The sequence below is a fragment of the Felis catus genome, chromosome A1, assembly GCF_018350175.1.
Source record: "Felis catus isolate Fca126 chromosome A1, F.catus_Fca126_mat1.0, whole genome shotgun sequence".
NCBI lineage: Eukaryota > Metazoa > Chordata > Mammalia > Carnivora > Felidae > Felis > Felis catus.
Genome location: NC_058368.1, coordinates 7,068,309 through 7,084,555, shown reverse-complemented (window position 1 = coordinate 7,084,555; position 16,247 = coordinate 7,068,309). Strand labels below are relative to the sequence as shown.

General features: G+C 48.2%; 1 long non-coding RNA gene across 1 annotated transcript; it reads right to left on the bottom strand.

Moving 5' to 3' along the window:
• Positions 1–416: 416 nt before the first annotated feature.
• LOC123382227 lies at positions 417–3,111 on the bottom strand. Its single transcript, XR_006590281.1, has 2 exons — positions 3,011–3,111; positions 417–2,709 (listed from the first exon to the last, which is right to left on the bottom strand). It is a non-coding gene; the product is annotated as an uncharacterized LOC123382227 (long non-coding RNA).
• Positions 3,112–16,247: the final 13,136 nt, after the last annotated feature.

The window sequence follows — 16,247 nt, the reverse complement described above, 5'->3', positions numbered from 1 at the left end:
TTGGGGAAAGGACCATCTTCATACAAACAGCCAAAGGGAGTAAGTTGTATATTCAAAATGATATATAAAGTTTCACCACCGTTGTACATGGGGGGAGGATTTCAGGCAGTGCACCTCCCGTCTGGAGGCTGACGCCACATGGAATCAACACGGATCCAGCACGCGGAGGGAAGCCCAGGGCATCGGGGACTGGAGTGAGGGATTTCTGATGGGGCTTCACTCGCCCAGGAAGGGGGCTGAGGTCACTGGCTTGAGTTGCCGGTCCAGCTTTGATAATGGTACCCACCCACCCCCACCCCGCCCCCACCGCCCAGGGCTCGCCCTCTTTGCCCACCCTGACTTTGCCCTGGAGCCCGCGTTGCTCCTAAGGAGAAATGGTACAGAGCCACCTGGTGGTGGAGAAAAGACACACAGGCTCCGGGTGAAAAACCACTGTATTTTATGACATCAGCTGGTGGGAATACACCTGCATAGTCTCGTACCCTTGATCCCTCCCAGGCGGGGAGGCAGCGTTTTAACGCGGTCAGCAGATGTTTACAGCAATCTGTACTTGTCCCGCTAGCACAGTGACCACAGGTAATTATCTTAACTACCTGATAAAAACGTAATTGGCATGTTGTAATGCCAGCTATTGTCCGAAAAGCCTTTGACTGACCGTCACTTGTGACGGCTCCTCGGTTATCTTTACAGGCACATCATCGAATCCAAAGTTGATCACTAGTTTGTGCCTTGATTAGAGTCAACAGCCAAATCGCGTCATCGCGGTCCTGAAAGGTTGGCTATCTGCCTCAGCCATGCGGTTTTGATTTTGATATTGTTAGGAAATAAGAGGTTAGTCCGATTCCTGCCAAACGCCGTGAAGCCACCCCTCTGTGCCAAGGATAAGCCTAATCTGTCAGAGGCTGCATGGCACGGGTGTCCATTTGCAGGCTGCCTGGATTCCTGTTGCCTCTTCCGGACGCCCCGGTCATCTCATGCGGGCCTTTTGTCACGTTGCAAACAGCAGCGACGCACGGCTGCCTTCTGAGAGCGCGTGGAGCGCGACATCCAGCAGCCGGGACGGGCTTTCGGAGTGTGGGCGGCCAAGCAGGTGCTTCCTGAGCCGGGCCACCCGCGGCTGCAAGTCTCACCTGCGTCTCCAGGGCTGTTGCGAACAGGCCAGGACGGTGACAAAGGGCTTCCTCGCCCGGTCATCAGCTGTGACTGCGGACGCACGTGCGCATTTCCGCCTTCAAACCTCAGGCCCCGTGGAAGCAACCAGCCTCCTGCCCAAGCTCGGGGGGATGCTCCCATCTTGGATGCTCAATGAGACAGAGAGAGACAGAGAGACAGAGAGAGAAAGACTTTTTTTTTTTTTTTTTTTAATACGATGACCGATGAGGGTCTGCCTCAACTTGCTTACGTGCTTCCGCCGATTTGGGCGATGTCTCGGCAGCCTGCCCAGCGTTGGGAAAAGGACAGCTTCTGGGCTGTGTTTAGGAAAGCCAAGACTCAGGACCACACACAGGAGCACCGTAAGAGCCTCGGCATGGTGAGAGACATTTCCAGGCGCTACGGAACAGCCCCCGACCAGACGGGGGGATGATCTTCTAGAAATGGCTTCGGCCGCGCTCTTGAAGTCAGCGAAGACAGAATTCGGCGCGATCCTTAAAATCGGCACTTTTCCCCATGTCCTCAGGGCAACCTGGGATGGATTTTCTGCTCATCTGAGCTCATCCAGCCGCCACCCCGCACCGACCTGATCTTTGCCCAGCAGACACGCTGGCGCCTGCCTGACCTCAGCCCTTCGCCCTCGAGGGCCTCTGCGCCCGAGGACTTCCTGCCAAGGCGTGCCAGCCCAGCCCATGTGTTAGCTCCCGGCTCTGCTGGTCTCATCCTGCCGTCTCATTGTTTCACGAGTGCCCCGGAACACCTGTGGCTGCCTGGGAAGGCGGGGGGGGGGGTGAGTGCCGCAAAGACAGGGGGGCAACAAGTGTGAAACGGGTGAGAGGATTCATCTGGTCATTTGCCAAGTCCTCACCGAGCGCCCGCTCTGTGCCAGGTGCGCTCTAAGCGCTGGGATGGCCGTGATGAACAAAACAGGCCAACGTCCCGCTCTCACGGAGTTTCCGTTCTAGTGGGAAGACGACGAACCACGATGTAGAACCCGAGGCGCGGTCCAAGGGCACCCGAGAGTCCAGGGGCCAGACAACGGGAACAACGCCAGAGCCTCCAAATGATGAAAGCGAGTCAGCCTTCAACCTCAGCGGGCACCACTGTGCATGATGTACACGCATCAGCCCGTTGGCAGCGAGGGATGGGCTCTGGGAAGTCAGTGCCTTGCTGACGTGTTGGGTCCTCTGGTCTCAAATCATCCTACCGGAGGGACGTGATGAGAGTGGTCCTGGGCATGACAGGGCTGTTTCCGGCCGCCGGATAACACTTTGCGGCGCTCACCTCGACCCAGCAGCCCAGCGGCAGGAGGAAATCAAGGTCATTTCTGCTTCAGAGTTCACATCACCCTTGGCAAATACGGTTCACTTTATAGAGCAAACAGGATCGCCCAGTTAACCTACGGGGCGAAAGAGAAAGAACTTTACTCACCATTAATGTTTTACTACCTTTCTCAAAAAGTATAACCTTTAACCCCCAAATCAACCCGGGACCGAGGCTGAGGAGATCGGGCCGCTGGGTCAGTTCCGGGTGCCGTCTGTCCCTGGGCCGATGCTCCTTCCATCAGGAGAACAAATAAACAGAAAGATAAGCTCTTTAAAGCGCACCATGAATGAAGCAGACCCAGAATTTCCCAAGAGGAGATAACCGTCCGCTGGGCCCTCATCTGATAGGGGCCTGTCTGCCCAAGCGCCTGGCACGGACCCGGGCCTTTGTGGTGACCGGAGGGAGGGTCCCCTTCCGCCCGCCTGGGGAAGAGGGTGGCCTCTCGGACTTGGCCCCAGCACCAGCTGACTCTCTGAGGGCCTGACGGAGTTGATGTTTCCGCAGAGATCCCCACGCCCTGCCAGTAACTTACCAGCAAGGATCCTAACAGAGCACGAGGACTCCAAAGTCTGAGTCGCCCTTGGTGGACAGAGCATGATCTCGGACGCCACAGGGCTCCCTAGGATGCGGGACATCTGGGCTGACCTTGTCACGTGGCCCTTGTGCTGAGCCAGGAACTGAGGTGACCAGTCAGTTCCTTTCTCCCTTGTAAATGACAGGCACTTACAGTTTGGGTTTCTTTTTTAACATTTATTCATTTTTGAGAGAGACAGAGCATGAGCGGGAGAGGGACAGAGAGAGAGGGAGACACAGAATCGGAAGCAGGCTCCAGGCCCCGAGCTGTCCGCCCAGAGCCCGACGCGGGGCTCGAACTCACGGACCGCGAGATCATGACCTGAGTCGAAGTTGGATGGCTAATCGACTGAGCCACCCAGGCGCCCCAAGACACTTATGTTTTTATAGGTGACTAACGCCTAATTATTTGTGATCTAAGCCACGAGTCACGAGGAGCGAGCATCGTTTGTCATTCACGAACCAAAATCAGCACAGGACTGAAATATACTGACAGGTCCCCTCGGCTCCTCCCCAGGGCTCTGGCTGCCCAGCAGGGATTAGCATGTGCCGCATAGCTGGGATTCCTGCAGTTTGGGGGACGCAGGCTTTGTTATCAGCACCGTCTTGAGTTGGTCAGGCTTTACAAGTGCGGCACTTTTCTTGCTCTTAAATTATAACCCGCTGTTGGTTTCGCCTCCTTACCGTCAGCTTGGCTTGTTGTGGGTTGTTTGATGAGCCGGGCTGTGTGGGGTGGGCGTATTTCAGCATCCTTCTCTACTTTCCCAGTAGTTACACGCACACACGTCAATGCACTGAGGTTCAAATGTAAACCACCCATGTCCCGACTGCTAAATCAAAAATGCGCATAATTCTGCCGACCGCACTCGAGATCTTTTTCTATACCGTGCGGAAACTGTTTGAAGTGGGCAGGCCACGTTCTTTCGCTTGTCAAAGTGGGCTGCTGTCCAAAAATTTCTCAAGCCACTGTCCTGGGAGCCTGGAGTCACAATGCACCAGTGTGCGTGTGTGTGTGTGTGTGTGTGTGTGCGTGCATGGGTGTGCGTCCTATGTTCAACATATGGCTTTATCACAAACGGTACCGATGTAGAAGACGTGTGGTACACAACCCCAACGTACAAATAAGGAAACACACAGCACTCCCCATCGGAAATTCCACAGAGCCGGTGGGTTCTCACAGGAAGCTTTCAGTGGATGTTCCTTGAACTCTTGTACCCGGGACCAAGCTGTAGTCGCAACCGAACAAATGCGGTTCCAACACACATGTTGGTTGATAGGTTTTAAGAGTAAGACGAGAGTAAAACAACAAAGACTCTGTCAGAGCATCAGTCATTTACCAAGGATGCGTGTGACTGCTACATCAGGTAACGTTTTCGAATACCGGAAGAACAGATTTTTAATTTTTCAGCTCTCCGCAGCTGCGCGGCTAACCCATTGACACACTTTTAAGTTTAATCCGCGTCATCGGCGCTTTCTCCGTCAGCTTCTTAAGCCTAGACGATCAAAGAAACAATAAACCAAGCTCTGATTTACAGCATTTAGCCGACGTCTATGACGAAAACGCTCCCGTCGTGGCTGATTTCGATCGACGGTGCCATGACGTCACTGAACTAGCGGGTGGGAAGATACCCACTTATACACCCTCAGAAGGTGTCTACGGTACAGCCACAGCGACCCAAACAACCTGGGGGACGCAGATGACAGTAACAGGTAGTAAAAGCCAACCAGAAAGTGATGATCTTTGAGTATTGTTTGTCCTTTGTTTGTACGTACTTTAGTTCCCCATAAAGGTTATGTTCAATAACCGGTTTGATAGCTGGAAGGTTCCTGCGAGCCTGCACCAGCCGTCCTGGTGCACCAGGGAATGTCCTGCGCGAAGACGGCTGTGACTTAAGGAAGGTTAGTTATTGTTTTCAGACACAGTGATTGTATTTTTCGTTCTCGCTTCCCTCAGTTTGTAATCTGGCCAGCAGCTAGGCCTGGGCTCACCCCCCCCCTCAGCGTCAGCCCCCCACCTGGAGGCCCTGGGTCCCCCCCTCCCCGAGGGCTGCAGCCAACCCTTCTGCAGGGCCATGGGCCCAGGCAGGTCCGCACTGGCGCCCTGCCGGAAGCCCAGCCCCCCACCATAAAGAGGAAGTGTTAGAAGCAGTTTGAGAATTAGGAAGAGACTGCCAGCCAGTGACTAAGAGCCATAAAAATGTCTTGAGAAACAAGGTGTTGGCTTTTAAAGTGTTTAATTTTCTTTCCCTTAAAAACTGAACCAAAAACTTCAATTACAGGCAGATCGTAAAACCCCAAATTCCAGTGTCGGGGGACATGTCTGAGGATATGTCTTCTACATATGACAGAAGTCACACAAATGACTTCTACGTTTTTTTGTAAGGCTTTATCAAATCACCAAACATGTCCTTCTTTTTTTTTTTTTTTAAATCTTTTTATCGGTCAAGTGTGGAATTTGTTGCTTTTCATTTTTCACAATATCTAATTCTCAGTGATGACCTTAAATGTCTTTCGAAAAGGGTCCATTCGCTTAAAAAGATAACAAGACAAAAGCATTTCTCCACCCCCCCCACCCCTGCTTTTTTTTGTTGAAACAAACGAGGATTCTGGGGATCCCAGCGGAGGCTACATCCCTGCCCTCCTCCCATCTGGGACCGTTTTAGATCTGCTCCCAGTCTCCCTTCCTACCCGCAGTCAGGTAAGGAAGTCTAGGATACTTCGAAACTATTCTCTTCTCAGAAGAACCCTCACCCTGACCTTCTTGGGAGAAAAAAGTTCAAAGAAACAAATTATTGATTGGGAAGCCATCGTAGAGTTTTGAGCACTAAACTCTGCCCTTTGAAAGGCATGATGGGAAAAATATATTGAGATACTCGTGCTAATAAGTAATTCTATGATTATTCTATGCTTATAGCACCTTCTACCCAGAACTGATATTTCGTAACAGGTGGGACAAAATGAAAATAAGAACAAACTCTACTTGACCCAAGAACCCGGAGAAAAGTAGGCAGCCTCAAAACTTCCTTTTTTTATTAGGGGAAACAGCAATGTTGAGATAGAATGATCTGGTTTCCAAGAGGCACCCGGAGAGGTTGGAATGCAGGCAGCACTGGCTGAACACAACTGTCACCTGCGGTTTGAATAACTGTAACACGAATAGCATTTGCGTACATTCGGATGAACTCGTTTCTTTGTGCCCAGATGGCGTATTGACATAACCGCTTTCACGTAAAGGTCTTTTGACGACAAAAGCATTTTCGTTTTAGAAGGAGGAAGCGTTCCTCGTTGGGCTTAATTGATGAGGTTTAAATGTCCCCTTTTTTCCTAGTACATCTAGCCATCTAGCTCGCAACTCGTGTCCTATTGTTAGTGACCAGCGTGCAGGGTGCAGGGGACAGGCAGTGAGGGGTTTTGTAGGGCACACATCTCCCTGGGCCTCCCTGTCTCGACCCACTTGGGTCTGCCCCCTCTGTACCATCTGTTTGATGGGAACCCGAACATAGCAGTCACTTCCCTCCTGTTCCTGAAGAGGCTGTGAGAGACCCGTAGGAGAGGGTGTGTGGGCATGCATCATCTGGAACAAACTATGGCTTCCATTCTTTCTCGGATTTCCCGCAGCCCCAGCCCAGGCGGGGGCGGCGTTCTACAACTGGCCAAGAACGGAAAACTAGCTAGTTGAACAAGGACTCGTGAGCTTATGCAGGTGTCTAGTGTTGGGCCCTCGTTGGTATTTTGTCTTTATTTTTTCATTTTTATTTTTAACATTTTATGTGTTTATTTTATTATTTTTTAATGTTTATCTATTTTTCAGAGAGAGAGCACGAGTTGGGGAGGGACAGAGAGAGAGAGAGAGAGAGACAGACCGACAGACAGACGGAATCCAAAGCAGGCTCCAGGCTCTGAGCTGTCAGCACAGGGCTTGGTGCGGGGCTCGAACTAACCTACCACTGCGAGATCATGCCCTGAGCCGAAGTCAGATGCTTAACCAACTGAGCCACCCAGGCGCCCAGTATGTTTGTCTTTAAACACCAGAAGTCAAGTTCCCTTTGGAGGCTGGTGGGTAAGGAGGAGGAGGGGGAAGCTGGAACTCCTTCCCCAGCTGTGGAACTGAGTGAAACAGTCTACTAACAGCACCTTGGGGGGACTAGCTGTGAATCCTAAAACATCATTTGTTTAACGACGAGTTGCTGACTCATCGGCTGGGAGGCTCAGTTGGTCAAGCGTTGGACTTCTGCCCAGGTCATGATCTCATGGTTCCTGAGTTCAAGCCCGAATCAGGATCTCTGCCGACAGCACAGAGCCTGCTTTGGATCCTCTGTCCCCCGCTCTTTCTGCCTCTCCCCTGCTCGCCCTCTCTCTCTCTAAAAAACAAATAAACATGAAAGAAAGAAAGAAAGAAAGAAAGAAAGAAAGAAAGAAAGAAAGAAAAGTTGCTGACTCGATAATCCTTAACCCGAAGGAGAAACCTGTCCTCTGAACATGTGCCCTCAATAATTATAGATCAAATGGCTAAAATAGTTGGAAGAAAATTCTTACTGAAATGTTCCCATCTACATTTTAGCCAGACTTCACCTCTGAGGATAAGACGATGTATTATACCCACAACGGCCTGGATGGATAAAAATGGGGGAGAAAACTTGAATGGTCACCGGAGATTTCTGTAACTTTTCGGAACTCAGAACTGTGGGAGATGTTAGGTGAGACATCACCTCCAGGACCTGGAATTGAGAGCCTTTCCTAAGACATTAGGAGTAGGTAGATCATGGCCCGAGCCCAAATCAAGAGTCAGACGCTTAGCCGACTGAGCCACCCTGTTTTCAAAGACAAATAACCACCCGGACTACAAGGACCAGCACACAACAAAAATGGAAGTTTAATAAATATTTGACACGCATTTTTCATGCTAATGCTAACAGTAAGTGTTTCTACATTTGGATCAGCATGGTAAAGTACCTGTAGGTCTCTAGCCTCCACGAGATCACCAGTTTAAGGTGCAAAGAAATATAATACTTCACATCGATGTGTCTACAAGATACACTATAGGGCTCTCACACTCTCTACATATGTGGGCATATATCACACTTTGTGCTTTTAAAGCACAACCCCATACATTTGCACTTTATACAAAAACAAACAAACAAACAAACAAACAAACTAGAGAACCTATATGATTCCCGGTTTATAGATAAATAAGTTCAGATACGGAAGGTTTTCTTAAATGTTGAATGAATGTGGGGGAAATGATTTGCCGGGAGCCACACAATTCTGTGGTTGAGCCGAAATGATAACCCGCATCTCCCGGCTTCCGGTTCGCTGAACTGCCCACTCTGCCTCGGGGGTGCTTCAAAAGCACTCCCCCGAGATCCCTCGCAGGCAGGTGGGGGCCCGAAAGAGATGTGGCCCTCCCCGCACCCCCTCTGACTCATCCTGTGTCCACTGTCCTTGGGAGTCCAAGCCAGGAGGGCAATGGATTTCACCGGAGACAGTTACAGGGGCTACCCCCGACTCCTTGAAAACGGGACCCACAAAAGGTGGGTTTTTGCAGAAGGAAGCCATCGATCACTGTAGTTGAGATGATGCATTTTATCACCCTGGTGACTGAGAAGTATTTGCCGGGGATTGCGTGCGCACACACGTAACAAGGAACGGAGGAGAGTGACGGCCGCGGAAGACGAGGGGGGCGGAGGGGGGGGGGGGAGAGATGTTCTGTGGAGTGGGAAAGAGCAAGAGGAGGAGAGATTAGGAAATTCACACCGCGCGCTGGGCTCCAGACATCGTGGGCAGCAATCACCACCAACCACCTCCAGAACGTTCTCATCTTGCAAAACTGAAACCCCGCGTCTAGTGAACACGAAGTCCCCCGTTCTCTCCTCCTTCCAGCCCCCGGCAATCACCATTCCCCTTTCTGACTACTTTAGACACCTATGTAGATTGCGCCTGGGTGGCTCAATCAGCTAAGGGTCTGACTTCGGCTCAGGTCACGATCTCACGGTTTGTGGGTTCGAGCCCCGCATCGGGCTCTGGGCTGACAGCTCGGAGCCTGGAGCCTGCTGTGGATTCTGTGTCTCCCTCTCTCTCTGCTCCTCCCCTACTCTCGCTCTGTCTCTCTCTCTCTCTCAAAAATACATAAACAGTTAAAAAGTATACAGGTACTTATAGAGGTGGAATCATACAGAATTTGTTGTTTTGTGACCGGCTTATTTTACTGAGCATAATGCCCTCAAGTTTCATCCATGAGGTCCGTGTGTCAGAATGCTCTTTTTAAGGCTGAATAATAAATATTCCATTGTATATGTGCCACATTTTGTCTATTCGTTCATCTGCCAACGGACAACTGACTTATGTCCACTTTTTGGCTATTATGAATAATGCTGCTATGAACATGGGTGTATAAATATCTGTTCAAGTCCATGTTTTCGATGCTTCTGGGATATACCCTAAAGTACAATTCCTGGATCATAGAGTAATTCTATTTAAAAAAAATTTTAATGGTGGTTAAAAAAAAGAAACCCACATAACATAGAATTTATCACTTAACAACTTCTAAGTATACAGGTCAGTAGCGTTAATCTGTCTCTAATTTTTTGAGAAACGACCATACCGCTTTTCGTAGTCTCTCATACATCCTTGTATTCGTCGGCAGCAAACGAGATAACACGAATGAAGGTCTCCTAAGAGTAAATTGAAAGTCGATACATATGAACTCACAATAACAACAGCAACACTAAAAACAGTAAAGACGCAATTAAGGGACAATTTACAGGGGGTTTTTATTGTGGGCCACTGTGCCAGGCACAATGGATCGTGTAAAGACATAGGGCACTCTCTTCGCCTTCTCCCTAACTATAAATCTCCCCGGAGAGACAAACTTGTGGGCATCTAACTCATAATTTAAGCAGAAGAAACACAAGGACATGCAGAAATGTGCTGGAACAAGGGCCTGGGTGGGCAACAGCCCATCTTATCAACTCCGGGTTCGGTGACGTCTCAGTGGTGGTTTGAAATCAGCCAGAGTGTTTATTCCACGAGAATCACAAACACTACAAATCAGGGCTCATTCTCTACCCATCCCTCTCCCACCCTCCCACCCCCCCACTGCCGCCAAGATCTGGTTGTTAGACATTTGTCAGCCTACCAGTGAGCACACGTAATCGAAGAGCCCAGAAAAGAGCATTTTTGGACTGGGGGATATCGAGGACTTTCACCGAAGACAGGATATTTGAACTGCATCTTGTAGGCAGAATGGTACGTGTTCTTGGCGAAACCTACTCATGGACTCTGCTCTCTCTTGCCATTTTTTTTTTTTTTTTTATCCATGATGGATTTGATTGATTCGGCTCTGAAGGAGAAATGCCAGTAGGAACAGATCTTGGAGCACCCAAAACTCTTGCATGTATCCCTCTGAAATCAAGCCAGAAGTGCTTATTGAAGACCCTGTGCGCTGGGATCAAACTAAGTGCTTTCAACTATGAGCGGACCGTCTCGAAGGTGAGAGGAACACAGCAAAGAGCTGATAAAAAATGCAGCGCTCCGGACGGGAAAAATTCTCCCGCTCCTGGACATTTTCCGTTCAGTTCAACCCAAATTACCAAAGTCACTAAAACCACACTCTCCCTTCAGAGATGATCGGATTTAACGATTTGCATTAAGAGAAAAGAAGCGTCTTCGAAACAGTGCTGTTGCAAAGATCGCGTGAGCTGACCGTACGTCAAAGAGAGTTACAACTTGTAAAGCGCCATACAAAATCAGAACCACGATAATAACATATTTGTGAAAGCAAGCGAACGTGAGGGTCCACATTCTTCATTAATTTCCTTTCCTTTTTGCTTTACTTACGTAAACTGCTTTTAAAACAACTACGGAACCCATGATACGTTTACGAAAGAGAGCTGGTGGCCGAATAAGACGCCGTACCGTTTCGTCTGGGACGTGCCCAGTCTTAAATACAAACGCGAAGAAATCACAGTTAACCTTGGAAAAATGTGAAAGGCACGCACGCTTCTTATACATCCTCAGCCAGAGGGGTTCTAGCCAGCTGGAGCGTCCGGTGAGATGGCTAAAATGTTCTCAGTAACCGCCTATATCTGACTTTGACTTTGGCACCTTTTTAAAAGTCAGAAGAGGCATGTGCAAGGAGCCATAAAAAGTCATTCCGTATGCAGACCAGCTGAGGCTCTTCAGCATCTGGGGAAGGAAACACATCTGTCTTCTGTCTGTTTCTTCCCGAAATGTCTCCCTGAATCGACTTTTATGGGGGTGGGGGAGGTAAGAGGAGGTCGTAAATATCCCATTCTATTGGAATCCAAGAGTTAACAATACCCCTGTGACTATAAACACAAGATGTTGCATTCAGGAAAGAGGTGCACTCAAGTAAGCAGAGATCTTTGTGACAGTGGTCCCGGTGTGGGCCACAGGCCAGCTAATCACATTACCGTGAGAGCCAAGAGGTGGCCTGCCGACAGTGAAATAAAGAGGAGGGGAAAAGCAAGACTAATCTCGTTAAAAGGAAAGCTAAGATAGACGCCGCTGCTTAAAACGCCCCGTTTTCCCAGGACTGGGTCACCTGTGCACCCTCGGGGGCTCGGGCTGGTTTCGTGGCATTGTTCAGTTCGGCCAAATGCTGGGGCCTCCTGGGCTCACTCAGACCTCGTCTTCAGAGTATTCTTTTTAAGAAAAAACAGACATCACCCCCTCTCCCCACCAAAAAAGCCTTAAGGAGGTGCCGTTTTCCTTCATTACCGTATTTTCGGTGGGCTAGCCCCTGCGCTGCCTAAGAGGACAGCCAAGAAGACCTGGACGAAAAGTCAAGCTCTTCGTGCGCTCTTGCAACTTGGAAGAAAGAAGAACATAAATGAGACGTGAGGAAAGCCACTAGATCCGTGGTTCTCAAAGTGAGGTCCACGGAGCCTTGGGGGAGCCCTCGCTTCCGGGGAGTCCTCCGGGTGTCCCCCCTTTTCCAACGCCGTGGCAGTGGGAGGTCGGGTCTCCTTACGTATATCAACCCAACCAACAGATCAGAAGAGATTGACGCAGGCACGAGAACCCAGCTGTTAAAAGAGATTTGCAAGCTAGAAAGCAAGACATTTAAGGAGGCTTGGAAAAAGGGAAAAATGGAAAATGGAAAGAAAATGGAAAGCAGAGCTACTCTTTTCACTAAATGTTAGGTTGTTTCAGAAAATGGAACTCTTTTCGGTAAAAAATACTTACGCTAAATTGTAAGGGATTGATTCCTGTTATTTTTTAAGCGAATTAATACAATATTTTTTAAATGCCTTGATTTTTGTTTTAATACGGTAAATATGAGTAAGCAGAACCCAATATAGAGAAAACTTCTTTGGGGTCCTCAGTAACCTATGGGGATCTAAAGGGGTCCCGAGACCAAATAGTTTCAGCACTGCGCACGAAAAAGACTCGAGAGCATTTCACTGTAAACATGGCTCGTTGCTCTAAATCTCCATTTTTAGGACGGTGGACGAAACCGTGGCACGTTTCCTCAAACTTCTCCTCAGGCTCCCGACAGCCAAAGCCTTAAAATAAGCCTGAAATCAGAGACACATGACGTACAGAGAAGGAAGGACTGGAGAAGTCCAGTGAGCCCGGGGAAATGGCAAAAAGCCAGGTAGGTCATTGACCAAAAAAGATGAATCTCTGGGGCTCCATCCAAGTTGCTGTGTGTCTCCGTGGTGTATTCCTTTTTTATTGCCAAGTAGAATTCCATGCTACGGATGTACCTGGTTTGTTGGCTTATTGAAGGACATCCAAGTCGGTTGCAGTTCGGGACTATCACAGATAGACGTTGGCGTACGGGGTATTGCGTGAACGTAAGTCTTTATTGCACCGGGATAGATTTCCAGGAGTGGAAGTGCTGGGTCATAGGTGAGTTACACGTTTAGTTCTCAAGCCAAACTGTTTCCAGAGTGGTGGTACTATTCTACGTTCCCGCCAGCAGTGGGTGAATGATCCAGTTTCTCTGCAACTTCATCGGCATTGGGTGTTGGCACTGCGTTTCGTTTTTTACCGTCCTGGCAAATGCAGCGTGGGATCTCACTGCGATTATATTTTGCACTTCCCTAACGGCTAATGACGTTGAGCATCTTCCCATGGGCCTGTTTGCCATCTGTACGCCCTCAGTGCAATGTCTTTTGTCCACATTTCAAGGAGATTGTTTGCTTTTTTCACTGTTGAGTAGTAGGGGCTCTTTATGTATTATAGATAGTAGTCTTTTGTTTAGATCTAGGGTTTGTAAATATTTTCTCCCACTTTGTAGCTGGCTTTTTCATCTTCTATTTTTTTTTTTAATTTTTTAATGTTTATTTTTGAGAGAGAGAGAGAGACAGTGTGCAAGCAGGGGAGGGGCAGAGAGAGAGGGAGACACAGAATCCGAAGCAGGCTCCAGGCTCCGAGCTGTCAGCCCAGAGCCCGATGCGGGGCTCGAACTTGTGAACTGTGAGATCATGACCTGAGCCGAAGTGGGACGCTTCACCGACTGAGCCACCCAGGCGCCCCTACTGCCTATTTTAACTTTTTAATTGAGAGATGCAAACCATATCCACAAAGGTGCATATAAATAAATGTTCAGTTTAACAAGTCTCTTTACATTGTAGACCCATGCATTTACCAACCAGGATGATCGGTTGGACCTTTCCAGAACCCCAGATGTGTCTATGTGTCCTTTCTGGTTTCTCTCCCCCTCCCCACAAGACAACCACTATCCTGTCTTCTATGATGATCACATCCTTTGTAGTTACTTATAGAGTTTAACACATTTCTATTTTTCAGTATTCTGATCACTGTTTTCCCTACTGTAACATCTCTGCGTGATCCGCAAGCAACTTGGTCCAGAAATAATTCAACTATATTCTTGTTTGTCTTGCTTCCTCCCCCAACATCACTTTTGTACTATTGACCCGTGTTACTGAGTGTAGCCATGGTTTATTCATCCTCATTGCTGCGTGTTTATCCAATGCATCAATATTCAAGTATGTGTTTATCCTTTTCGTTGCATTTATATTGCATCTTCAAAGTGTGTTTCAGGAGCTGGGTTTGTGGGTCATCGTATCTCTGTCTTTACTATCAGGCAATACAGAGCTATTTCTCAAAGTAGTTATATCTATTCCTGTTTAACAGGTAATATATGTAGCCAGGATTAAATTTAAAAAGGAATCAAAGGGAATGTATTTATTTCCCTCCTCCCTAATTCCAACTATCCAGTTCCATCTGTTTTTTTTTTTCCTCACACAATCTCTTAAGTTTTGAAAAGGACTGGCAAAGTGCTAACTTCTGGCGAGCTAAGACCTCAATCTCCCAGTCCTCAGACTATGCAATGGACAGAGGGTACCAATCAGTGGGATTAAATGCTGGTTTTAAGCATTGAACAAAAATTGGGGCGCCTGGGTGGCTCAGTCGGCTGAGCACCCGACTTCGGCTCAGGTCATGATCTCCCAGTTCTTGAGTTCAAGCCCCATGTCGGGCTCTGTGCTGACAGCTCAGAGCCTGGAGCCTGCTTCGGAGTCTGCATCTCCCTCCCTTTGTGCCCCTTCCCTGCTTGCACTCTGTCTCTCTCTCTCAAAAAGAAATAAGCATTTAAAAAAAAAAAAACATTGAACGAAAATCACCTAAGTGCTGAAGTGTGGAAAGGATAAATTAGGAGGTATACGGTCTACATCCTATGATAGCTCTTTGTTTTGAAAAAATACGTCACTGGGGCGCCTGGGTGGCGCAGTCGGTTAAGCCTCCGACTTCAGCCAGGTCACGATCTCGCGGTCCAGGAGTTCGAGCCCCGCGTCGGGCTCTGGGCTGACGGCTCAGAGCCTGGAGCCTGTTTCCGATTTTGTGTCTCCCTCTCTCTCTGCCCCTCCCCCGTTCAAGCTCTGTCTCTCTCTGTCCCAAAAATAAATAAACGTTGAAAAAAAAATTAAAAAAAAAAAAGTCACTGAGAAGTAAAAGGAGTTCCATAAAAGGGACACTTATGACATCTTATCTGCTCTGTCCTTTTGAAACACTTACCAACTTCAAGGACCACCCAAAGCAAACGTCTGGGCCACATGCTAGGCTAACAGAATATTTAAACCCAGCTTTTCGGGAGCTCATCGGGTGTGTGCATCTGACAGGCCTGTATTGGACCTTTAAGTCCCAGGAGAGGATGCAGTTCAGTTACAGGTAAATGTTTAATGGCGAGAACGACTAGCAAATGTCCCTGACCTTGGGCCATGTTAGGACTCTGCCCACTGCAAAGCGTTTCCTCTCTTCTTGCGACTTCTGTCGTACCCACTTCTGACTGCAAATTTCCTTGGACAAAGTGGCCACTCTCTGCTAAATCTGATTTTTGTAAGTCGTATATATTTTTTAAGTTTATTGATTTATTTTGAGAGAGAGAGAGACAGAGAGAGAGCGAGCATGAGCAGGGGAGGGGCAGAGAGAGGGAGAGAGAATCCTAAGCAGGCTCCGCACTGTCAGCCCAGAGCCCCCTGCGGGGCTCGAACTCATGAACCGTGAGATCACGACCCGAGCCAAAACCAAGAGTTGGACGCTTAACCGACTGAGCCACCCAGGCGCCCCTAAAAAAGTCCTACACTGTTCCACGCTTCAAAAAATTCAGAACTTGAAGCCCCTTTCTCTTTTTAAAGCTTTTTGTTATGGGAAATTTTAAACAAACATAAACGTTAATAGAATGATACAGTGAGCTCCAAGTACCCATCACTCAGCTTCAAAAAGCATCAGTTTATGGCCATCTTATTTCATCTATCTCCCTTCCCACCACCACCAGGATTACTTGGAAGCCAATGTAAATCGTGATTTAATCTGTCATCACAGGAAAAGAACTACAAAAAAAAAATATAGCTTCTCAATACCATTATCAAACACATACACACACACACACACACACACACTCACACACATGCACACACACACACACACACTCCTTAACTTAATTAAATGCACAGCATGGGCGTTCCCCTGGTTTTGATACAAACCTTTTTTTTTAATAATTTTTTTGTTTGAGTGAGGGTCTAACCAAGATCCGTGTATTGCAATAATGCAAATCCTTGTTAAAACTTTCAAAAATATGGTTTGTAATAACTGGGCAGTAATAACTGGGAAAACTCTGGAAAAGATCCACACTAGGGAGAAGACAAGAGTAGCCTGACCATATAGTAGGGTATATTATAAAGCTTCTATCATAAAACAGTTTTAAC